At 39.6% G+C, this 17,460-nt stretch overlaps 1 protein-coding gene across 1 annotated transcript in view; it reads right to left on the bottom strand.

The window, feature by feature from the left end:
* RFTN1 (raftlin, lipid raft linker 1) overlaps positions 1 to 17,460 on the bottom strand; it is a 98,583-nt gene that overhangs the window by 69,298 nt on the left and 11,825 nt on the right. The window lies entirely within an intron of this gene.

The following is a 17,460-nucleotide window of genomic DNA, read 5'->3' as shown; positions in this document are numbered from 1 at the left end:
TAAGAACTGTAAATCAGATTGAAGCCTAGTTTCCACAATGACAAATGACAAGAAAATATCAAAACATTTAAGAAAAAGGGAGGAGAAAAGTCATCAGTAGTCACTGTGGCTCAATACATCCACTATGATAGGATGCGCATTTTTCATGATACATTGAACATGGTGATTAAAATCAAATACTTGGCACAACTCAGACAAATGAGAAGATAAAACTGCCATCAAAGTATTACGATAAAGCATGGTGTTTTATCCCCAACTCACAAGATAATTGCTGAATATCATATGGACATGGAAATAAGAACATTTAAAAGTCTGCATTTTTTTAAATTCAGCATTCATCCCAAATATCTAAATTTACTGACATATCTCATAACCTTGGGTAGAAACATTTGGATTTACCAAGATAGCTCTTATTTCCCAAGCCAACCTGTGCAACAGAGAACTGATAGTCTCCAGGGAAACCAAAATCTTCTCGGCAGGTCATGCCTGTATGCATTTTATACGTAATGCTTTGCGTTATATATACAGGAAAGGACACACAGCTTTAGAAACTCTTTACAGCTTTATTCAAAAGTTACCTGCTGGTTTCTATTTCTCTTCATTTCAAATCTCATGTTTCACATGCATTTTTCCCTTCTGTTATAATAGGTGTTTTTAGTCTTTCTCGTAAAATCTTATTTAGGATGATACTGTGTGCCAAGTTTGTTTGATTTGTTTTTTATTTTAAAGCTAGAAATGGATTTTTTCCAATCCTGTCACTTAAGTCTATATATTACCCTATTTCAGATGTTCTTATTTCTTAACTACATCAACCAGCAACATTCCTTTTCTTCAAAAGGCGGTGGTACACACTAAGCACTTAAATTTTATATTAGAATAAGTATCATAGTGACTTTCATCTTTTTATCTCTTTCCTGGCTCGAGACATTTTATTTTTTAGATAAAGAAAAGACATGTACAAATTATGCATGTTTTTCCTTTGGAAGATAAATAACATGAAATGTAACTTCCTAGTGCTCTTTTGGCACTCCTTGAAATCAAATTCTCCTATTTGGGAAATCCTGTAATTTTTCATAAATATCTGTTAAATTGTTTTCAGCTTTACTGGCAAAACTAATAAATGTTAAGAGAGCCAAAAATGTAATATACACTGTATAACTAAGCAAGCAGCATCACTTGAAACTATATTCTCAATTAGATTCTGGCCCCAGGTTTGATTATGTTTGAAAAACAGAGCTGGGCAAGAGAATGCTACATGATGAAATTCAGTATAAACAGGAGATATTCAGGGGCAGGTAAATTAAATTCAGAGGAAAGGGAGATACAATACTTTTGGATTGTTTTTAAACACTCTACCCTGTAGTGATTTTAAACACTCTACTCTGTAGTGATTCTAACACAAACACTTCTGTGGGCACCTATACAAGACCCAGAACACACAACAGCTGTTAGATTATAAACAGAGAAAAAACTGATCCGTTGAACTTTCCAGGAAAACTCCAAATTTTAAAAAGGAATAAGAAGTAAATTAGATCTGTCTTCATTTCCAGTTGTTAGGCCTGATGGGGAACTGCAATGAAAAGCCAAATGCAAAACATTCTCCAGAAAGTATTTACCATTCCTCTCAGCTCTCCTGCCCACACCTCTACTTTTTGTTCAGCTGTATTGATAACAACAATATACTCCCATCACTGGAAATCATGAGAATACCTCTGTTAGCATATGTGAATTTCATGTGAAGAGTCTGTGTCTGTACAGACAGATTTAAATTTAACTGTCACAGCAGACCTCATATCAGCCTCACAGGACTTGCTCTCAGTACCACCACTGAGCTGTACTTGGAGATCTCAGCTACACCATAGCATCAAAGGGAGCAACCCAGTTAGAACTACAGCCTTTTCTGGAATTCGCAGCAAAACAGGCCTGAAGAGGAAGAACTTGTGATCCAAATCCTCACTGTTTAAAACTGTCACAGGAAACCCTCCCTCCAATGACACACTTAACATGTGAAGATTTGTGTGTGAATGTATGAAAATATAAGGTGGCAGTAATCCCTATCAAGTAATTTCTCCAATGGTCCCAGATTAATTTGACATATGCAAGAGCCACATATTACCCCATCTGCGATTTTTAGCATAACCACATAAACTAATTATAGAAGGTATAAAGCTAGAGCCACCAAATCAATCAATTACTTTGCAACAAATTAGGCAATGGTGTGCTTCAGAAATGAGGTAAGGGTGAGTTACAGCCATAGCAAAGAGGACCTACTTTACAGACAATACTTACTGGATTTGCTGACTATTGGTACACAAAGGTGATTAATGATCTGATTAAAACCAGTACTAAAAACTTTTTGCTACCTTTGTCACTATATACAGTGCTATCATACAAATCCCCCCTCAATTTTTTTCCATTAGCATAGTTAATCAAGAGTGATTCCCACTGAAGAGGCTTTTGTTCTCCAACCTCACGGCAGCCCGCACCCTCCTCCTTTCTTCCCACCCCTTGGATTCAACTGAAGAGCAACAGTGATTTGTGGCTCTGCTGGAACAATGCACTTCCTTGCTGGCCAGTGAGCTGTCACCAAGGCAAGCATATATGGCTTGGCTCTCCTCACCTTTCCCTGATGGATACAGATGTCTGTCCTCTACCCAACAGACAGCTTCCACAAAAGTAGAAGCAGCCTAATCATCCTGAAAAATTTCGAGCAAATTGCTTTGAAATTGTGCGGTTATAATTATTTGGAGGAATGAGACAGACAGACTGTGAGCCTTTTTTAACTCTCGTTTCCCTAGGAAACCACTTCAGAAACAAAACAAAAAAAGCCATCGCACTACCACCCCCAAACCCTCTGAAAAAATACCCTTCACAAATAAGGGTCTAGAAAGAAAATCCTGCTAAAGGTATTATGAGATATTGCCTTCTGTAACACCTCTAACGGTGTATTTAACAGTGATAAAGCTTTCACAGAATACTGAAAACTACTAGGCAAGCAATAGTTCACCACTGGCACCTAAAAGTAGTATGTCACTGCCAAACACGCCACAGCACTTCAACTTGGCAAGAGCACTTGATAGAAAGCCAAAGAGTAGTGGAAAAGGCTGTTAAAAGTTAACAAAGCACTTCCCAAAAGTACTGCTTTGTTTTTTTAAGCAAGTCTGCTAGAGCATGGGTGATGGATTTACTAAAGAAAAAAGTTTTCCTTGGCAAAAAAAAAAGCTTTTTTTGCTCAGAGCAAATTTTCCTGTCATTCTCCAGAATCTGAACTCCTACTCCCTTGTTTCAAAAAAAAGTGGCCATTTTCTATTTTCCAGTGAAGAACTCCCACACAGTAATACTGATAGCAAGCAAATCTATTGTTTAATATGGGTCATGGGAAAACAGCCACAAATTCAAGCATCATTAGAATGGAACAACTAAAGTCAAATTATATACATACCTATTTAAATTTTGCAATAAAATGGATGTTGTTGCAATTTTGTTTGCAAAAGGTAGCAGAGTATTTCTCCAAATGTTTACGAGAAGGCATAATTTTACCTTAATTTCTCAGTGCAGTTGTGTCAGAAAAAGTGTTGCATCTAAAACATTTATTGTGAATTAGAAGATAAGCAGCAGAGATACCTTATCTTCAAAGCTGCCAAATAATGAGTTAATGAAATTATTATAATCTAATCCCAAATTAATAAGTATATGCAATAAAGATGTAACAGATGTCCTGTCCAACAGAGACAGAATTCCTTCATGGTATGAAGGTGGTAATTAAAAAGCATTCTGTATACAATCTTCAGATTTAAGACTTTCCTTACCCCTGGATAGGATCCCCTTCAGATTAGTGACATCAAAAATTTAGTTTCAGAAATTCACATTCTTACTGATTAAATAATAAAATACAGAAGCAAATAAACAGGTCAGTTTCTCTGCTTTGCAAGGAATAGAAAATAATCTTTCTAGGTGGCACAGTGGTGCATAAGAATGCATATTCAGAGCTAGCATACAACAACAGAACTGCTCGCTATTGTTCTTGTCAGCCACTGCTAACACAGACAATAGCTCAGGACCAAACCTGCGAAAGTGTGCAAAGCACAATGCCTCTATGCCTTGGCTAGCACCGTTTTATCAGAGTTCCTAATAATGCCTGAGAAGGTCACAAGCAGTCTCATGTGGCTCTGACTTCTAATCATATGACAGTCCATGTTAAAGACACTTTCATTTCTCTCCATTCTTAAATATTCTGCAAAACAGAGAACCATTTCTAAGTCTTTTTAGGTCAAGAAGGGCCAGACCTGCTACTGGCTCATAAAGAAATATCAGTGATAAAACAGTCTTGAGTTTTCACCAATCATTCTGGAAGGGCTCCCTGGAAGTATATATTGATGAGCAAACCAATTTTTCTCCAAAATTTACTATAATGAGAAAACTAAACAAACAACAAAGCTGACAAGCAGTGCAAGAGTGCAGCTTGAAAACAAAGTCTTGCAATTATAAAGTATTTTATTCAGTGAACATGTGGTGAAGAACAATGAAAATAATCCCACAGAATTTGTACAATTTTATCTATTTGATCCTTTGAAAGGCTTCATCAAGGCATTCAACCCAGCTGGAAAAATCTAGTAGAATAAGGACTGAGGAGAAAGACAGATGCTGCGTCTGAGCTGAGCATTCCTAAGTAAATAAACAACAAACCAAAACAAAACAAAGAAGTGATTCTGACACAGTTCCAAACTTTGAGACAATAACTTAACAAAAGACCACTTATTCTGTCACTCTCTTCGTTCTTTTGTTTTGTGATTTGAGATACAAGTAGATGCTAATTTTTTTTGATTACTAATAATCTGTACAGTAATTGCTAGTGAATTAACCTACGCAACTTAGCACTATTTGTCAATTCTTGTATCAGCTGTTATTAAGAAATTCAAGGAAACAATTGTTCAAATGAAAGAACACCAATAGAGGGCTTAGCAACCAAGGAACTACAGCAGTAAGACTGCTGTTTATTTATATTTCACTAGTAGCCATGTCTTGGCTTACCTCTAACTTTCTCAGAATTCCATCTATTTATCTGTAAACCTCATACCTCATTCTCTTTAAGATTTAAGGCCTTTTATCATTTCATTTGGAAACGCATGGAATCTTTAGGACTTCTCACATCCGTGATGTCTTTAATTTTTCATGTGCCACATAGTACGCAAAAGCCTCTGTATTATCAGACTGAGATGAACTCTTTCAACTGATGACTGTTTAACAGAGACAGGTAATATTTTACCAGTTCTTAACTCACCTGATGACTGTCAAGCTTGTCTTATGTGTGTTGATCAAGAGCTGCAGCTCACAGCAAAGGCTTAATGAGATTCGCTTCCCCTTGAAAGGGCTGGTTCTTTCAAGATCTGTAGCTAATCACTGCAAGTGTCTAGTGGACATTATTTGGGCAGAGAAGGAAAGGAGAGACTTCTTTACAATTTCAACTAAACAGAGCTCCATTGATATGAAATAAGCAGGGTTTGCAAAAAAACAATTGGCTGGAAAAGCTTAAACCTGAAGTTTCTGTACAAGACCTTATCAAAATGCATGCGTTACCATTTACCAGTAAGAGCCATACCAAGTAGCTACAGCAGCTGAGTAACCATCAGATCGAGCTGAAATTTCTCATATGCCACCTCATACCTGGGAAAACCCCTGACCCTGCTGCTCATCCTAAGTTTATCATATAGCACAGTGTGTCACAAGTATGAAACCACTTGCAAAAGCGTAACTGCACATAAACCAAGAGCTTGCTGGATGTGCAAGTTATATCACAGAAAGCAAGTTGCGATTTCATACAGTAACTACGTCCAGGATATCACATATTTGTATCACTGCAATAAGACGAAATCAAGTCACTACAACTTGGTTTCGTGTTCAAGATAAAGGCCAAAAATAATCATCACATGCCAAGGTATGTGACTGAGTGCCGAAGGAGCTGGGTTGGGAACTGGAAGCAAGACTAGCACAATGCTCAGCAAATGCTAATAAGATCTAGTCCTCCACCTGAACATTTTTCCAGGCTGCCTCATCACTTAAAGAGAAAGCCACAATCTGGAAGCCCGGATCAATCTTTATCACCTTTGTAATATGTAATAGCTGTAAGACAGTGATGTTCAGTGTTTCACCAAGGAATTGCATTGCAGAGTTCTGAAATTGCCGCAGGTTGATCATGAACCAGAAGGCAGGTGTCAGAAGCACCTGAAATGCAGCCCTAAACTAACCTAATGTAAAAAGGCACATTACATCAGGCCCAGTCTGAGATGTTTGCTTCGCACTACATTTACATCCTGTACAGACAGAACACGTGTTAGCCTATCTATCACCTGTGCACATACACACAGGCACTGAAAAAAACAGAAACAAAGGTCTCATGTCAATAATGCAGTATCACAGATACAGGATCAATGCCTCTCTCAGTACTAAGTCAAGGTACAGAAAAAGCAGGTCAGGCATTCACAAACAAAACCCATGCAAATACTGTAAGAAGACTAACCTGAAGAACAGTTAGCACTTGATACACAACCATCAAGGTTTGCAAATTACATTACTTTGCTGAGCACAATATTCATAATCTTATTTAAATTGCAGTCACAATTATGCTTGTTGCTAAAGCAACAATTCTACCTATTTACAGAACTGGGCAAAGAAAACAAGAAAGCCTGTGATTTTCATGCACAACAGAAATGATAGATTTAAACTACCTGTATGTTCTCAGGCTATCCTTCAGATAAAATTTAAATCGGATATTGATCTTTCTTAGGAATGACAGCATTTAAGGTTTAAAGTAGCCGCTCCCTGTTCAGTAATGAATTAAGTCTAACGCAGTCAGGGGAGGTTTTCCATGTCACATTCAGATTCAAAGAACAAAAGAAGTTGTCATGGAAAACCCAAAAGCAATCTGAACCCAGAAATGTAAGTTGTCTTCTTCAGTACAAGACCATGTGCCTGCCCATGTGTGATACCATGCGTTTTTATGCAGGAAGAACTAAACAGCAAATCTTGTCAGAGTGACAGCCGCAGTCCCTGCTGGGCTTCATTGGTATCAACACAACAAAAATGCATCCCTCTGGCACCAGAAAGCTCCCCAAACACTGAAAAGTCATGCAGTGCCACATCTCCTCTTCTTATTAACAAGCCAAATGATACATGTCCCTCCATTTTTACTGTCTACCACCACCACCAAGGTTCTTCAGTTTGTGTGTTCAGCACCTCCCGGCCCTTGATATTCTTTCCCTATTTTATCTGCTCTACTATTTCTTAATGCCCCCTCCTTTCTGAAGACCTTGTTTCTCTTCCCACTGTGTATGACTGCCCACGTCTGTCCTGGTAATAAAGTGTGCAGAGCATATGGAGCGTCACACTAACACAGTCCTCTCAGGCTTCCAGACACAGAGAGATGCTTCTGTGAAATCCCTTCCCTACCCAAATACAGGGAAACACAGTGACCAACATCGCAACAATGGCACTATACACCATTTGGGGTCTTCCTGCCCATGACCTACAATGGCATGGGTCCATGACAGGGTGGTTCTGCCTCTCTGGAAGACATAGGAATAGGTGCCCTTCCCTTCTGCACCTGGTCACATACTGCCCTAGAGGAGCAGCAGCAGCAAAACAATCCTGCTCCTGGAACATCTCTCAGCTGAATGTGGGATCCTCTGCAGAGAGGATTTCAGCATGCAGCCTGCAGACAGGGTGCATACCTCCCATGCTCTCCCCATGACTGTCAGCAGAGTGGCAGACACCCAAGTTGGGCTCTGCCATTTAGCTTTTGTTCCAGTTAATCTCTGGACATGCTGGTCCACTGGGGAATGTTTCTGGTGTGGGTCATATCAGCACCCTATTACCCTTTTTTCCCCTATTTTTGTCCCTGCTCCAGAAGTTCCAGATGTCTCTTTCCCTCCTTTGCTTTTCACTCCCTTTTGGGCCATGCTGGTCTTCTCTGGGAATAAAATTGGCAAAAGCATTGCACGAACTTTTTCAGATCCATTGCTGTTTAGCTGCAGCTGTGCCTTCCACTTTATCAGCACAGAAGCCTGAAGTGCACACATTTTCTGGGGTTCAGCAGCAAGAAAGCTGTGGCAGGGAGCCTGGTCTAGAGATGTTACAGCTCATCACAAAGCTGACAGACATCTTGATTGCTGCATTTTTTTGTGTGGGAAAGAGTGTAGAGGCAGTATTTAGGATTGAAGGATTCTGGCTACGAAGACCCTTCAGAGCTTCGCATGAGCTGACATGTCAGCTGAGTGTTGACAGGACATGGTCCTGCTCTGAACGGGGTGCTTCAGCCAAAAGCCTAGGAACATGACTGGCAGGCCATTTCCTCTGCAAGCTAAAAGGAAAGCAGGGAACGAATGAATGATTCCAAGGGAGAGATGCATGTTGCCTTGCGGAGAACAGGGAGGAGTTGATCACCACACAGCAGGACTTAAATCAGCCTGTACTATCTCCCTTCTCCTTACAAGTCTCTCCTCTCCAAGCCAGGGGAGCAGCACAGGCTTTATTACTCTTCCCTTTGTCAGTTCTCCCTCCTTTGTCACTTCTCAGAAGAGCAGGGCACAGGATTCACCCTCACTCCTCCCTTTTCCTGCATGCTGTGCTGCTGCTACTTTTCAGCTGTGTTTTTCCCTAGCAAACAACTCAGTCCCAAGTCTGTTGGGTTTCCTGAGGGCCACGAAGCCAGCAGACAAAGGCATTTGCCAACAGGAGAAAAAGTCAAAGCAGGCATTGACAGTCAGGGAAGAGACAAAGTAACTATGCCCACCTGAAAGGCATAAACAGTCAAATGCCATCAGGCAAAGGGTGAACCTCTTCACTTCTAGACATGCAGCTCTGCTATGCCTCTCTGCAAGGGCAGTGTTTAAAACACTATTTGGATGATGGGACTGCATACCCTCCCTGATCGTGACTTTGTGCACTGCAAATTTGCCCTCCCTCTCCAAACTGGTTAGCCACTGACCAACAGGTCCTGCAATCACAGGACGCCATAGTATGATAGCTGGACCTGTGAGAGCACGTTTGGACTCCCAGAATTTTGAAGACTAACGGCAAAGTCTGTCAGTAGCTTGTAACAACAGCCAGTTCTGGCCCACCACACTATCATTAGTGCAGAGAGGCAACCACTAGCCCAGCCAATCCAACGTTATGTCACACATCCATGGTACCCTCCAGTGGATGTAGGGCAGAGCACAAGGAGTGAAAGCTCAAGAAAGTAAAGGACAGTCCATGTCTTCATCCTCAGACAAAAACAGGGAGGGAGCAGGAGGGAGTCAGCTCATCTGGAGTGTGCTCACACAGCAGCTGCCACAGCTGTAGGAAGATGCTCATTTTTGCCACTGACAAAAAAGTCAGAAGTCATAAGGCAGTAGGTGCAATGGTAGCATGTATGGAAAATCAGGAACAGAAAACAAACCCAGAGCAGAAGTAGAACAGAAATTAGACTTGCTTCTGCATGTGAAATCTCTTGACAAGTGTCACTGGCAGAGGCAATGACAAGCTATAGTCATCTGCGTCACACAGACACTGGGACAAAATAGCACGTCCTAGAGTGGCTCCCAGAAGGGCTTGCAAGCCAGAAACCAAACACAGTTCAGTTACCTTTCCCTCAGGCTGCTTTGAAGCACATGCAGTGGGATGTTCAGTGTACAGGAAGACACTAAATTTTGTCCAAAGTAAAAACGTCAAAATACATTCAATGCAGTGTGAACTCCCCAGAAGCAACTGCTCCAACCTGGCTGTCTATCCCTCTTGCACCACACTGCTGGCTTGAGATACACACAGCCTGATACCAGCCAGTGCCTTTGGGTCTGACACCAAGAGTCTGTTATAGGTTATGTGAAATAGCTCGATGTTCACTCTGTTTCTGTCACAATAGAGACTCTTCAATCTTCATAAAGGAAGATCAGAAAAATAAATATAAACAGAAATAATCCCACACAATCTAGGTATGTCTCCTCAGCATTTTCTTTTCAGTACAATCAAAAGTGACTTCTCACAGTCAACAGCAGCCAACACCAGCAATTCCCTTTTTCTCCCAAAGAGGGTACAGTATCCTCCACTTAGGATTAACCAACTCTATGTCTTTCATTTGCATGAGATTTTAGCCAAACAACAACACTTATTTACAAGGTAAATGATTAAGAACTCCATTAAAATTAAAATATTGCACAGATTTTATATATCATCTTTTATCTGGCTGATGTCAAGGGAACTGTAGTAACAAGTACTGGAAAGGCTAAGCAGATTATAGAGGTAGCTTCAAATCACTTCTCTGCCATAATAAAACCATAAGGCATTTATTACTCAAAGTTACAAGCCACTGTGTGATCTCCTGTTCCAGTTAAACAAAGGGGAAGTTTTGTTTCTGAGAAAACAGGATTGGGCCCCTGTGACTTGAAGAATCTCACGCTTCCATCAGAAATGCCTGTCTATCAGCCTTGCAGACTGCCAAGTCCAGCTCCTTGGCTCTTGAACAGCATCACAAGAATGAAAACCACATGCAGGTTAGAAAAATGTACAAAGCCAGAGGCAAAAGAAAAGACAGGATCACTTGGATCATGAGCAATTCCTGAGAAAAAGACATGGAAGTTCAGAGCTCTTCTGAGACAGATCCACGTATGTGTGATGTATGGTATGCACCTCTTGTAATAATTAACTAACTACATTAAGAAGAAGCTTCAGCTAACACAGCAGATACAATAAATGACTGCATGGTAAGAATGGAGTATTGTAGCTACCCGATCTTCAGTCTAAGAATGGGTACAGAATAGGAAAGTTAGCACAAACGTGACTTTTGCAGCAGCCATATTTTTTCACAATGTGGAACATGCATAAATAGAAAATATCCTGCAGATGTTCCTGCCTTCCTTAACCCATTTTTCTTTGGCACGTATCCACTGCCCAACTACACATGCACAATCCATGGAGAAAAGTGGCTATTCCATTGCTAGATGTATTGGGGGTGAGAGTCCAAAAAACTATCTAAAAGAAAACCACATAACCATGTTTCCAATCACAGTTTGAAAATACTGTACCAAAAAGCAAGCTCTTTAACATATTTGAGACTTCTAATACACATAGCATGTTGTATCTAAGCTTTCATCTAGCCTATAATGTACTACTGCAACACAAAATAGCAATGCCACAGTTCAGCTGAATTTCGAGGAGACGGGCAATGCCAGCAAATTAGTTTTTTCCATCTGAAGGTATGTGAAAAGTACAGCCTTTTTACACGTATATAACTTATAATATGGCTAGGAAATTTAATTCATAATATTGACTAGCTCTTGCTTGAGATTAAGTGAGAAGGGTGCTTTGGAGGCCATGATCTAGCTGCCAGAGCACCGGACTTCCAGGGGCCTATTCCTTATTCTGTCATGGTTATCACAGGACTTTATCTAAAGCTCTTTGTACTTTCTGTTGTAGTACAGTTAAGTGTAGCCATAAAGCAAAATGGAAAAGACTGAATGTTCATATCCTCATGAACTACCCCCTCAATAATATAAACATATATCCAATACATGTGTATTACACATGCTATTGATGTACAGATAAAGATATGCTTATTCATATAAAGAGAGAATGTGTGCATACAGGGTACCATTAACAAGAAACCAGAGACTGTAATTATGGAAAGCAAAGCTTGCATTTGGAAACCAGAATATTTCTAACAGATTCTACTTGAGTTATGCAGCCGTATTAAAAAGGCAACCATGGTAAAGAAGTCAAATTATTTCCCAACAATTCTTTAAAGCAATTACATTTATGATGTAATTTACTGCATTTATTAAACTACTAACATATGGAATGTGCCTTTTATGTCAAATTGCAAGTTTCCCAAGACACACAAGTAAGTCTTATAAACTGCTATAGCATGAACATTCCATTTTGCTGTGACTTCCAGTGGCAAGTCCTGAAGGGTTACATATTACTACAGACTGTAATCCATTTGAAACAGAATACCAAGAGAAGCCAAAAAATTGCATTTCTTTGTGCTTGCGTTAATAGAGAGGACTGAAGCCCAGATCCAGGAACCTCTTTATGCCGATTCTTTTCATCATGTGCATACAGTCAAACTAAGTTCAATGGGACATGCACACAGACAAAGCTTAAATTAAGGGGAAGCATTAACAGAACCTAGGCTGCACAGAAGTAAGCCTCTTCTGCTCATTGTCTTACTGCTCTGAACCTGTTACACATGAATCTCCTCTGAAGCAATGTTCTAGTCTGTTGTAGCCAATCTATATATACAGAGTCTGGCTCAAGCTATCATACCACATTAATACCCTAACAATATATGGCTGTGCTAATTTTATTTCATCACTCCTGAGGACAAAATGGTGGTAACAGACCTGGTCAACCTGAAACACAAAATGGAATGCTGATTTCATTTATGTTCTTCTGCTTGCAGAGATGAAAACAGGAAATTAAATAACTTCACCACTGGGGAAAGAACTGCTTTTACTAGTCTTAAATAATAACACCTGCAAATGCAGGGTTTCTTCTTTATTCAGCTATACAGTCACTTGCTTGGAGAAGTGGAAGGGTTCTGTGTGGTTTTCATGGCGGGGTTTTATAAGTGAAGGGTGAAGAGAAACAGAAAGCAGAAGCCAGGCACAAATAACAGCTTAATGCAATATAAAAATTACCAATAGGAAGAGACAGTAATCACTGAAGTCAACAGCAAATATGTTCTGTAGCAAACAGAATTTCCTGATTAAAAAAAACGCATACATATGCTATAGGAAAAATGCCTTCTCTGTCCTTAACTCAGACACTTTCCAGTTCATGATGCTTCCAAGTTCCTATCAGACAACTTCTTTCCCCCCTTTAAGGGGAAAACTGGGGTGTTTTTTTCTTCATTTAAGCCTACGTACACCTGAAATGTAATCCAAGTATGTGCATATGGAAATATTTCTTTAACTACTGATCATAATATAATGTCTTTTATAAAGGTTAATGCATTATTTGTGTTTTGTATTAGAAAAAAGCAATAAAATTCAATCAAAAGCCCAGCCACAGCACTTATAAGACTGTAACAAATAATTTTTGAGCAGAACTGGTTCCAAAACATTATTGTGTAGTATCCAGAATCTTGTCAGAACTTGAAATACAGATACACTTTCAAATTTTATACACAGATGCATGCATATAAATATATATATACACCTACATATACAGAAAATGGGTCAAAACAGGTTTTATGTGTGTAGTAAACTTATAATACTAGGAGTATTGTCCTGGTAAAATATATGTACTTAGGCCATAACACTTAAAACACTCAAGCAAAAATACGATGGAAATGTTTGACTGTAACTAATAACTTTTCAAATAATTTTCTTTGATTTTTTTTTCTTTTTGCTAAAGACACAGATTCTTGCCAATAAGCACAGAAATCATACACCCTTGTATTCACATTATAAGTTTGGAACTTCTTTGGGACATGTGAGGTATTGCTATTTTTCATTCTGTCAGTCAAAACATCTGGATTTTAGTGGTTTTATAGGACAAATGGCTTGTTCAGAGTATAGCCTTTCCCCATTTAAAAAAATTTATACCCTCATTTCACTCTCATCACATGGCCAGCATATGTTTCATGCCAACTCTTTTCAAGGGCAAAACCTGTCATAACTCATCAGGCCAATGAATTACTATAGGAATGTAAAGCAAAACAAAAAGATTCAATCAAATCAGTAGGAAAAAAAAAAAACCACCAAAAAAAAAAAACCACCCTAAATACCAAAAAACTCTACATTATTCTGAGGAGAAGGGAAGAGATAAATAACAATCAGATTCCTGGCTTCTCTCAGGAGGTCATCATAACTGAAAAGAGGTGGAAGTGAAGAAAGAAAGGATGAAGAGGGAGAGTTTCAGTACATCCTGTCAGTGCCAGTTAATTTTTCCAAAATAAGTCCATCAGATAAGAGCAGGGAAGGAATGCACATTATGTAAATACTTCTCTTTCAAGCAAAACAACGAAACAAAACAGCCTGCCCCACAGTCACTGCTGAAAATGCAGTTGCTTTAAATGGCTATTCCATTTGTCAGCACATTTCTTCAAGTTCGCTCATCATTTGCCTCTAATTTCCAATAAAGCTTGGATATAAAAAGGTACAATAAGTTCATTATTCAGCTCTTTTTATTTATATGGAGAGGGATGCAAAACAAACAACAGTTTACTTTGGGCAGGTGATATAATCTTTTTGGGTTGTTTTCTTCCAGTAAAGGCCATAATTAATCTTTTGCAGTTCTGTACCAAAAGGTTTGCTGCAACATTAACCTAATGCTGCCACCTTTGACCTGCCTCAGTTTTTTTAATGTTATAAAATTCAATCATTCCCACTTAGCATTAGTATTGTTTCAAAGTCAACAAGAAGGCAACCAAGGAACTCTGAAGCCAGCAGAGAGCTAGAACATTCAAATAGCAGATGAAGGTAGTGTACACCCTCTTTAAGGCATTACCCTGCACCCCTTGCATGCCACCTTTGGGAGCGGTGGGTCTCTGAAACAGAATGACTCGGACAAGCAGCAGCAGAAATGACTGGGGGTAGAAACCTGTCAGACAAACCAGCTGAAGATGGAGATGATGCAGGACTAGACTGTACAGTGATGGATAAGCCTGACTCTGAAGGAATGAGCCTTTCAAGACGACAGTGAGGTGGGTAAAGTTGAGCTGGATGAGCACACCAGGAAAACACACCAAGCTACATGTTACAGGGACAGAAGCCTAGTAGCTCAACCAGCAATGAGTCATCCATTTACAAACCTATTAATGGCTTCTTGATGAGTAAAAATATGTGATGAAATTTATCCATTCAATTTGGGTGAAATCTGATGTGATTTCACCTGAGGGACAGCAACAGCCCACAAGCTTTGGACAGTACAAATGACTAAAGAACAGACCACAGGATGATGCTGTCAAGGGCCAACATTAAAGAGACAGTGATTTCTTGGAAGAGGCCACATCTGCAGTAGTAAGAAAGGTAAGGATCATAAGCAGACATTACAATGCCAACAACTCAAAACAAGCATACTCACCTCAAGGTCTCGAAATGCCTTAGCAAAGTGCTCTTCTTTCCTCAAGTGCCAATCTACACTAGATGATAACCTTTTGCTACTATCAATTATCACACTTGCTCAAGAAGGACAGTGGCAAATATAACCTTTTAATTCTGAAGAGCTACACAAATTATCAGTGTTGTGGCACACAGTGGAAACTGACGGGTTCTTCATAGTATGCTTTCCTTGAAAGCTTAGGAAATCTTTCTCTAGACACTAGTATGTCAATCTTGTAACACTGGGAAATATCAGAATGAGGTTTACACTTGCAACCTTAATTGTGTCTTTTCCATCTATGCATTATTAATACAGTATTTAAGTAAGTGATCAAACACTATTTTCCACTGGACATCTGCATCAGTGCTGAGCAAGGCTCAAGTCCAAAAAAAATTAAAATAAAGGAGCATATTTCCTTATGTTCCTTCAGCTGTGTATGGCAGAAACTAAACAATAACCAAGGAGAGCAAGCAAGCAAAGTTAAGTTTCGGGCTAACATAGAGAAAAGACCAGCAAGACATTATTTCAGATCTGTTTTCAACAGAGCCATGCTAAGGGAAAGAGACTGTAACAGTGTAAGCTGACTCAAAGAAGGTCCTATTTCTTTTCCTGACTGCCTACTCCCACCACTTCTACCAGCTCCAGCATTCTTCAGACCCTTCCACAAGATGCCGATTTGGCAGAGGATAACCAAGCAAAAAGACTGCATAGCCTTCTGCCAGATCCATGAGTTAAATCAATTCACAGAGCTGACAGGAGGCAAGAGAGGGTAGCAGTTATCTCCCCATGCGTAGCTGCAGAAAACTTATGCTTAACAACAGCTGCTTTTAACACATGAAGAAATGCTAAGGACTTGGAAAACTTCTGGCATTAATCTGTGTATTAGATCCCACTTGTAACATGGAGATAATCACATCCTCCTCACCATCAAGATTAAACGCCTGTGAGAGACACAGTTATCAGAGCAGTAAATGTTACAGAAACACCCCAGAGAAAAATGAGTACCTGTCTTTAGAGCCAGCCTCAGTAGTGTTCTAAATAAGGGCTAGAATAAGGATGTAATAAAAGACTCCGCAGCCACTCATAATTTAGCATGGCTTATTCTAAAAGCCTAACGAAGCAGAAAACCTGTGGAAAAAATGATGTCAGTATATATATACACACAGTGAAAGGGCTAAAGTAGGTTCACAGAAGACAGACTTCACAATCCAAATGTTCTTTTTACACAGCTGTGAGCATTTCATTTTCAGAAGCCCTCAATCCACACAGACATGGGTGAACCTTTCATCATTAACTCTGGTTATCTGCAAAGATTATTTCTGAGCAAAAATATAAATGAATCAGTGATGCTGTCACCATTGAGAAAAACCTGGAATGCTATAACACTACACAGTGCGACATGAGCCAACAACATGAATAGGGAGGGAGCTGCATAACCACAGGCTGCTGCCCTGGCAATTTTGAGAGCACACAGTTGGGGGTGATCTTAAGGAAAAAGAGCAGGAACAACACCTACATCCCCTCTTCATTTGCTTGTCCACTGGCATGTTTCAGAGACTGGAATGATGGGGATACAACATGCCAAAGTACAATTCAGTGGGAGCTGGATAGCTTTGGTGATAATTTGACGGAAGTACTTCTACTTATAGTCTCTTTAAAACCATGCCTCCTAAAACCATAATAAAACAATCTCTGATGAGTAAGAAAAATGTACAAGTACGCTTTACAACAAACCTATCAATTTAATCAGACTTGGAAAGTCTGGGTTTCATTTTTTGCTCTGTGCCAGACATCCCCTTTGCCTGAGGCAAGTCACACTGCTACCACTTGTACCGATTCTTCCTCCATACAGTAACAAAGATGAGACTTCATGAGGTATCAGGAGAATGCTAAAGCTTGTGAAGCAATCAGACACAACAGTGATAGCATCCCAGAAAAGCCCACACAAACGTGTTCTCAATATTAATTCATTTTCACTAATGATACAGCGCGCAGTACGGCTCAGTAAAAGTTGTCAAACTATCAAAGGACATGAACAGTTCAGTTTGAAATATAAATACATACGCACAGAAACAACTGCAATACATAAACATGAAAAAAAAACCTCTCCCATTTGTTTGGTGCTCTCAATAACTGCAGTGCACCCCATTAGCGTAACAAAACCCACAAGAATCCATGAGTGTGGGAGATAGGCAGTCTGTGAAGACAGACTTTCTCAGCTCCCACACTGCCTGCAAAAGCATGCTCCTGTCCAACCACCTAATCCAAACCTCCACCTTGCTCCAGATCCAACTTCACTTGCAGCAAGTTTTAAAAAACAATTCCTGCTGCCCTGGGCTGAACATACTGAACTGCACTAGAGGTGTCACATGCAGCACTGTC

This window comes from Pezoporus wallicus, unplaced genomic scaffold (assembly GCF_028554395.1).
Source record: "Pezoporus wallicus isolate ANWC-B61680 ecotype Strahan unplaced genomic scaffold, APGP_CSIRO_Pwel_v1 contig_3181, whole genome shotgun sequence".
Lineage (NCBI taxonomy): Eukaryota > Metazoa > Chordata > Aves > Psittaciformes > Psittacidae > Pezoporus > Pezoporus wallicus.
This window is presented reverse-complemented; position numbering and strand designations above follow the sequence as displayed.